This window comes from Sceloporus occidentalis, unplaced genomic scaffold (assembly GCF_023333645.1).
Source record: "Sceloporus occidentalis isolate IW3139 unplaced genomic scaffold, rSceOcc1.0.p SCAF_9, whole genome shotgun sequence".
Classification (NCBI taxonomy): domain Eukaryota; kingdom Metazoa; phylum Chordata; class Lepidosauria; order Squamata; family Phrynosomatidae; genus Sceloporus; species Sceloporus occidentalis.
Genome location: NW_028316989.1, coordinates 20,807,374 through 20,815,542, shown reverse-complemented (window position 1 = coordinate 20,815,542; position 8,169 = coordinate 20,807,374).

Sequence of the window (8,169 nt, the reverse complement as noted above, 5' to 3'; positions counted from 1 at the left end):
GCATGGTTTGTGGTCAGTGTTTGGGAAACCTTTCCTTTGAACCACAACTCCCAGAATCCCCCCACCAGTGTGCGGGTGCTAGCTAGGGGATTCTGGGAGCTGTAGCAAAAAGAAGTAACTTTCCACATTCCGGTTACAGTAAGAGTTAACTATGTTTGTTGTTTCAAATGTTAAGTAATAAAAAAGAAACTCCAAGAAAGAAAATGACAAAGCGATGATGGATTATACAATTTTAATGCTCAAACTCCAGAACTTCCTTCATACAAATAGCCATTATGTACATGACTGGTCCCAGTGAAGCTAAATTTTTCATTGAGCAATTATTCATTTAAGGAACTGCAGGATCAGACACACCATTTCTTCCAGGAAATGTTTACCCACCACACTTCCAAATTCAAGGCCTGGATCGTTCTAGGACTTGTGTCGGGGTTGAATTATATATTATTATTCCCTGCCCAGAAAAAAAGAAGCTTGTTTGAGCATCATATTTGATGTGGTTGTAAGGTGTCCTTTGTAAGCCACTGGATTTTTGTTTAATGCTGTCTAATTTATAAAGCATGTGAACAGATGTAGGACAAGGAAGTGCGGTTCAACATGACATGCATGTCATCGAATACCTACCCAGAAAGAGCTCATTATGCAGCAGACGTTTTACAAAACATGAACGCATGCACCTCCCTAGATCTTGCTACAAACACAGTTGTGCCAAATGCCAGTCTGTGAGGCACAATAGGACTCCCAAAAGCTGAATTTCCTTTCCATGTGCAACTATCTTCTGTGCTAGAGAACTGCATTTTATAAAGAAATAAACTCCATATTGTGAGTTTGGTCGAGGCAGAGCTTGAAGATGTTAATTTTTTGGATACTGCTCCCAGACTCCTCCAGCCCTGGGGTGGGCAAAATGTGGCCCATGGGCAGCTTGTGGCCCCCAGGATTATCCTTCCTTCCTTCCTTCCTTCCTTCACTCCAGAGTGCCCCCAAAGCCCTCTAGAGCAGTGGTTCTCAACCTTCCTAGTGGCACAACCCTTTAATACAGTTCCTCATGTTGTGGTGACCCCCAATCGATGGTCTTGGTTCCTAAGACCATTGGAAATATGTGTTTTCCCGTGGTCTTTGGCAACCCCTGTGAAAGGATTAACCGAACCCCAAAGGGGTTGCAACCCACAGGTTGAGAACTGCTGCTCTAGAGGATATGGGAGGCCACTTCTAGCATATTTGGATTCCTCCAGGCCAGGCAAAGGCCAAACATTTTTTAAAATGCTCCCAAATGCCCTCTAGAAGGTTTTGGGGCATTTCTTACCACAATCTGGGCCAATTTAAGCCCATGAGAGTCCTCCTTTTTTTTTCTTTCACAGGATGTGACTTCCATTTGCTAAAAAATGGCATAAAATGGCCTTGGACATGGAAAAAATATGGTATGTAGGAGATGCTCCCTTTGTCTCTTAGAGGGCTTCTAGGGACAGAAAAAGTTGACTTTTTTTTGCGGTGGCAATGGCAGAGTTCAACCCTCCAAGGTCTCTTGGGGGGAGATAATGTGGCCCCCTGCTATTCTGCAATTGGCCATCCCAATCTAGACCAGTGTTTTGGATGTTATTTCCCAGAATCCCCGACCATTATCCCTGCTAGTTGTGGCTTCTGGGGCATAGAAGACCAAAACACTTGGAGGACCAGAGGATGAGAACAGCGGCTAGTCACCAAAACCTTTCCTAAATCAAGAACTCGGATGTAAAGATGTCCTGCAAAATAAGATCAAGGGTGCTGTAGATGGCTTGTGTGCCAGTTTTCAAATACAGTTGTACAAGACCTGTTAAATTAACATAAAAGAGTAACCTTTATGGTAACTTTTTAAAAGTCTGATACTTATACAACTTTAATTGCACAAACAACTCTTTATAGGTTCCGTTTTAGCGTGGCAGTACTAAACAAATTCAGAGAGGGAAGGGAATTGTGTTAAGCTGTAAAGTATGCACAACTCGCTTAAGTACTTGACATTCATTTAGAAATTGGCACAAGAAAATCAAAGCTGCAGGATGTGATCAACAGAGCAATCAAATATGTTCAGCATTTTAAAGAACCACTTACTATCAGGGCTGAACAATGGTCTCTTTCAAACTCAGGGAAAGATGCATAATTCAATCATTCATATTCCAACAGATAATATGGTAAGTAGAGGATGGGCTCTGATGTATTTAAAAGGTTGGATTACATGGCATCTTTAACTTTTATTATCACATAGAAAGCCAACGCATGTGCACAGATGCAAAACAGTAGCCAGAAATGTATGGTAAAAAGGCTACAATGAGCCTGAAAAAATGAAAAGGCACAACATAAATGAGTAGATCCTAATGTAAAAATAGCCTTCCAGATTTCGTTGCAATTCCTGTAGGCCTTCCAGCTGCTTTTGAAATGTCCCAACCTCTCTCTCCTCCTCCCACCTTCCTCCTTGGCTTACATTGTTTGTTGCAAACTGAATTCAAAATGCAGACGTTGTTCGATTGCACTCATTTAACTCATTGGGAGAAAAGGAAAAGACGGGGCAGAATCTCGTCCTTCCCTGTATACTCAGGCAAAAGCTTGCCTTTTCTTGTCTCCTAGCTTCTCTTTGCTTCCTTCTTAACTTTTGTCATCTTGATCCTATTCCAATGTCGCTGGCCCACATGCCTTAGTTTCCTTTTGGCAAATGTTGGAGGGTATGTAAGGACACTGGGAGTTATAGTTCAACAATATCCAGTGAGCCACACTTTTCCCACAGCTGCTCTAATAACTTAGAAGGTCTTTCGCTGCATTCGTTTTTAGTAAGCAATGAGGTAAAACAATGCCTTCATAATTTGACTTATTTCTCCACAAGCAAAAGAGCTAGAAACAAAAAGCTGAAAGAGAGGAGGAAGGTGTTGAACTAGTTTCTCAAGCAAGTTTGGCAAGGACACAAAAGAAGGCCTTATTAGTGGCTGCCAACTTGTCCTCCAGGAGTAAAGGAGCTTTGGATGCAGACATAAAACCCACTGGGTGACTTTGGGCAAGTCACACTCTCTCAGCCTCAGGGAAAGGCAATGGCAAACCTCCTCTGGACAAGAAAACCCTTTGATAGGGTCATTGTAAATCAGAAATGATTTGAAGGTACACAACAACGACAACAACAAAGCAATGGACTGTCTGTGGCAGAAGCATCTTTTGCAGGGTTGGGAGTGCTATACTTAATCCCTCTTTCTCTGATGAGCTTTTACAGTTTGAACATTATTTTAATTTGGTGATTATTCTAAACTGGTAATCTGTTTAACTGCTTTAAAAAAACTATACAATGTTGTGTGTGTGTGTGTGTGTGTGTGTGTGTGTATGTGTTTATTTTTTGTAAGATGGGTCCTAGACTGGGAAAAAAAGGTTTGACGATGATGTTGACAATGCTATCGTTTGAGTTTCAATATGGGAAGAAATGTAGAGAAAGACAGAAAACAAACAGATACGGGCTGAAAACCTGCTTAGGCATGGAAACTCACTGGGTGACTTTGGGCAGGTCACGCTCTCTTGGCCTCTGAGGAAAGCAATGGGAGACCTCCTTTGCAAATACCTCGCCAAGAAAAGCCTGTGCTAGGTTTGCCTTAAAGGTAAAGGTAAAGGTAGTCCCTTGACATGAATGTCTAGTCATAACCGACTGTAAGGGTGGTGCTCATCTCTGTTTCTAAGCTGAAGAGCCAGTGTTGTCTGAGGACTGCTGTGGTGGTCATGAGGCCAGAATGACTCCACCGAATGCTGTTACTTTCCCAATGAGAAGTGGTACCTATCTGTCTACTAGCATTTGCATGCTTTCAAACTGCTAGGTTTGCAGAAGCTGGGACTAGTGACAGGAGCTCACCCCATCATGCAGCACCCGGGTCTTGATCTGCCGACCTTCTGAACTTCTGATCATCAGAACTGGCTTCTTAACCCCTAAGCCACCTCATCCCTTAGGATTTTAGAGTTTAGGATCCCTTAGAGTTTGCCTTAGCGCCACCATAAATCAGAAATGACTTGATGGTACCCAACAGGAAGACTGAATCTGTGAATATACTCAGGATGGAGGTGGGAAGAGGAGGAGGCTGAGGCTCCCACTGACCACTCTCCATCCTGATTGCTACAGAAATCCACAAAGTCCCAGTTGCCATCATCCAAGACATGTAGGCTGCATCTGCACTGCAGAAATAATCTGTTTTGACACCACTTTAAAGTGCTATCAAGCCAGATTACTGTGAACCCTCCACATTCACTGAGGTTAGGGGCACTGGACCCCTTGAAAGTGGGGGGGAAACGCAAATTTTAAAAAGCCACTATTTTTTACATAGAGAGCTCTTATGGCACCTTTGAGACTAACTGGAAGAAAGGAATTGGCAGCATGAGCTTTTGTAGGATTTTCAGTCTACTTCCTCAGATACTTTTGGTGGAATGAAAGTAAGGTACAGACATATATATGCCATTGGTATGCAAAAATGTCAATTCAAATTCAAAATCCTTTGTGTATGGAAATGAAGAAGCAAGTCCACTTTCAATGATGAATGGTCGTAAGTGAACAAAGAAATCTTGAACTGGCCTGTGTGTATGGAAATGATGAGGCAAGACCAGGACTGAAGTCTACGAAAGCTCATGCTGCTAACTTCTTTCTTTCAGTGAGTCTCAAAGGTGCTACAAAATCTCTCTACATACTGATTCTACAGACTAACACAGCTATATCTTTGAATTCTACCACTATTTTTTTCCTTGAGAGAACACCTCTCTAGAAATCTCCAGGTACTCCATTGCGACTCTATGGTCAATATCGGCTGGACGTTGACCATATAATTGTGCTGAAGGATCTACAAATGCCTAGAGAAGTGTTCTCTCTAGGAGTGTAGTGGAGTCTCCCTCCTTGGAACTCTTTAAACAGAGGCTGGATGGCCATCTGTCGGGAATGCTTTGATTGAGAGTTCCTGCATGGCCAGGGGTTGAACTGGATAGCCCTTGTGGTCTCTTCCAACACTATAAGCCTATGATTGTATGAATCTCCTAGTGCAACTTTTGCTGGAAGTTGACATAGAGTCGTGCTGGAGGACCTGTCCTATATGCTCCTAAAGAGAATGTATTAATAAAATCAGCGACTAACCAAATCCACAAAAGTCAAACCCGCAGATGCGGATGGCTGTCTGTATTCCTGCAGTGCAGATGAGGAGGTAAAGACGCAACATTAACATCCGGCTTTCCCCAGCCAATCCATTAAGATGAAAAGATGGAAAGGCTTAGCTATTATTCTCTCGTCCATCTCCCCACTCACTCACTCATCCTACGACCGACCTTTCCGCATCCTCCGACCAGTGTTCACTGGTGCTTTTGTGCGTCTGATAAAATAGTAATGACTTCCCTTTATGTGTTAGCCCTCCTCTCAAACCGTTCCAAAGCAGGCTGCCAGTCAGGCATGTCCAGGAATCCTTCAGAAGCCGAAAGGCAGCCAACGCCAGAAAGCTGAAAGCGCTGTATCCAGCAAGCAAACCTGGAGGGAAGCATCCTAGTTTCTGGAGGGCAGCCATCCGTCCTGCATAGGAACACACCATGAATGTTGTTAAATACCTAAGACATGAGGAATGAGGGATAAAAAGCACACAGGCCTTGCTTAGGGAAGAGTGGTTTAGGCAGGACAGACAATGGGCACTTACACAAAGAACGCCTTTTCGCTTTATGAGTCACTTATGAATGTTAATGCAACCCAGAAAGTGGAAGTCCCTCTGTCTGTTTTTTAGAAGGGAAAGTACTGCATGATATCAGGAGTTTCCCCATATTCACCTTGTGAGTGGCGAGAAAAGAAGCTGTTGGTAGCATTGTTTTTGGAAATTTGCCAAGGCTGAAAGGGAGCTGAATCAAGAAGCTTGCATTGTTGTTGTGTGGTTTGGTTTCAGACTTACACTGACCCTAAGGCAGTGATGGCGAACCTTTTAAAGGCCAAGTGCCCAAACTGCAACCCAGACCCCACTTATTTACTGCAAAGTCCTGTGTCCCTCTGGCTTTCTAGTAACAAACTCTGGCAAACTCTGTGCTGGGGTGACGGCACATGTGCCCATCGAGAGGGCTCTGAGTGCCACCTCTGGCACGCGTGCCATAGGTTCACCATCACTGCCCTAAGGGGTTTTCTTGACAAGATTGGTTCAAAGGAGGTTTGTCATTGCCTTCCTCTGAGGCTGAGAGTGCTCAGGATCACCCAATGGGTTTCCATGGCTGAACAGGGATTCAAACCCTGGTCTCCCAAAGTCCCAGTCCAGCACACAAACCGCTTCACCGCATTGGCTCCTAAGATGTCTCTTGACTCGCTATATAAATTGGGATACCTCACCTACTCACTTCTTTCCTTTTCTCAATTTCTCAATGGACAAACGCTTCTCTCATTATCCTTCTCTGGTATCTGCATAACTGTTGGCACTATGGAGGATTCAAATGTAGAGTTATGCCCTCCATCACTGAAAAATCGAGAGGAGAGGATGCCTGTTTCTTCTCCTGGAGAAGTGGGGAACGTGGCCTTCCAGATGTTTCCAGATTGCAGCTCCTATCAGCCTTTGCTAGTACAGTTAAGGGACGATGGGGGACACGCTTCAACAACAGGACCTGCTTGGGGTCTTGCATCATTTTAGTGTTTTAATCAGTTTTATCTTTGTAAACTGTATAGTAATAATTTAATTCCATTTTAATGTACCCGCCACCATTCTCTTCTCCTTTTGTGTCATGTCTTTTTCGATTGTAAGCCACTCTGAGATCCTTTGTGGCTGAAGAGTGGGGTATAAATACCCCCAAATAAATAAATAAATAGCAGTTTGTATGTTTTTAGTTGTACTCTTAATGTTGTGAGTTGCTCCGAGTTCCCAATACTGGGAAATAAATTTGACACACGAACATCAGGAAGGACACATGTCGCCCACGTTTGTGTAGGTGGCGGTTTGAAGCTGTTCAGAGATATGGAGCCATGAGAACAGATGAATCATAGAGTTGGAAGTGACCCCAAGGGCCATCCAGTCCAACCCCATTATGTCATGCAGGAAATCTCTATCAAAGCATCCTCATTGACAGATGGCCATCAAGCCTCTGTTTGAAGACCTCCAAGGAAGGAGACTTCATCACTCTCCGAGGAAGGAGTGTGTTCCACTGTCAAACAGCCCTTACTCTCAGGAAGTTCCTCCGAATGCTGAGCTGGATTCTCTTTTCCTGGAGCTTGCATCCATTGTCCTGGGTTCTAGTCTCTGGAGCAGCAGAAAACAAGCTCGCTCCCTCCTCATAGAATCATAGAGCTGGAAGAGACCGCAAGGGCCATCCAGTCCAACCCCCTGCCATGCAGGAAATCCAGATCAAAGCATCCCCGACAGATGGCCATCCAGCCTCCGTTTGAAGACCTCCAAGGAGGGAGACTCCACTACACTCCTAGGAAGTGTGTTCCACTGTCGAACAGCCCTTACTGTCAGGGAATTCCTCCTAATGTTGAGGTGGAATCTCTTTTCCTACAGCTTGCATCCATTGCTCCGGGTCCTAGTCTCTGGAGCAGCAGAAAACAAGCTTGCTCCCTTCTCAATATGACATCCCTTCAAATATTTAAACAGGGCTATCATATCACCTCTTAACCTTCTTTTCTCCAGGCTAAACATACCCAGCTCCCTAAGGCGTTCCTCATAGGGCATGGTTTCCAGACCTTTCACCATACTTCTCTTGATCTAGACACTATACTTTTATTGTTGTAGCATAAAATCGCATTGGCCTTTTTATGCTAGTACTGCAGCCACTTACTCACAGTCGCAAGGTTGTGAGTTCGATACCAGCCAGGGTTGGCTCAGCCTGGCATCCTTCCAAGGTCGCTGCAATGAGTACCCAGTATATTAGGGGCAATTAGCTTGCACTTTGCAAACTGCTTAGGGAGTGAGCAAGTGGATTGATAAACAGTATAGAAGTGTACATATGTCCCTCCACATTCGCTGGGGTTATGGGTCCAGGACCCCCGTGAATGTGAAAAAGCTGCAAATAACAAAAACGCTATGTTTTTACCTGAGGGAACACCTCTCTAGGCATCTCTAGGTCCTCCAGTGCAACTTTGCGGTCAACATCCGTCAGACATTGTGCTGGAGGAGCTACAAATGCCTAGTGGAGTGTTCTCTCTAGGAATCTCTAGCTCCTTCAGTGCGACTTTTTGGTTCA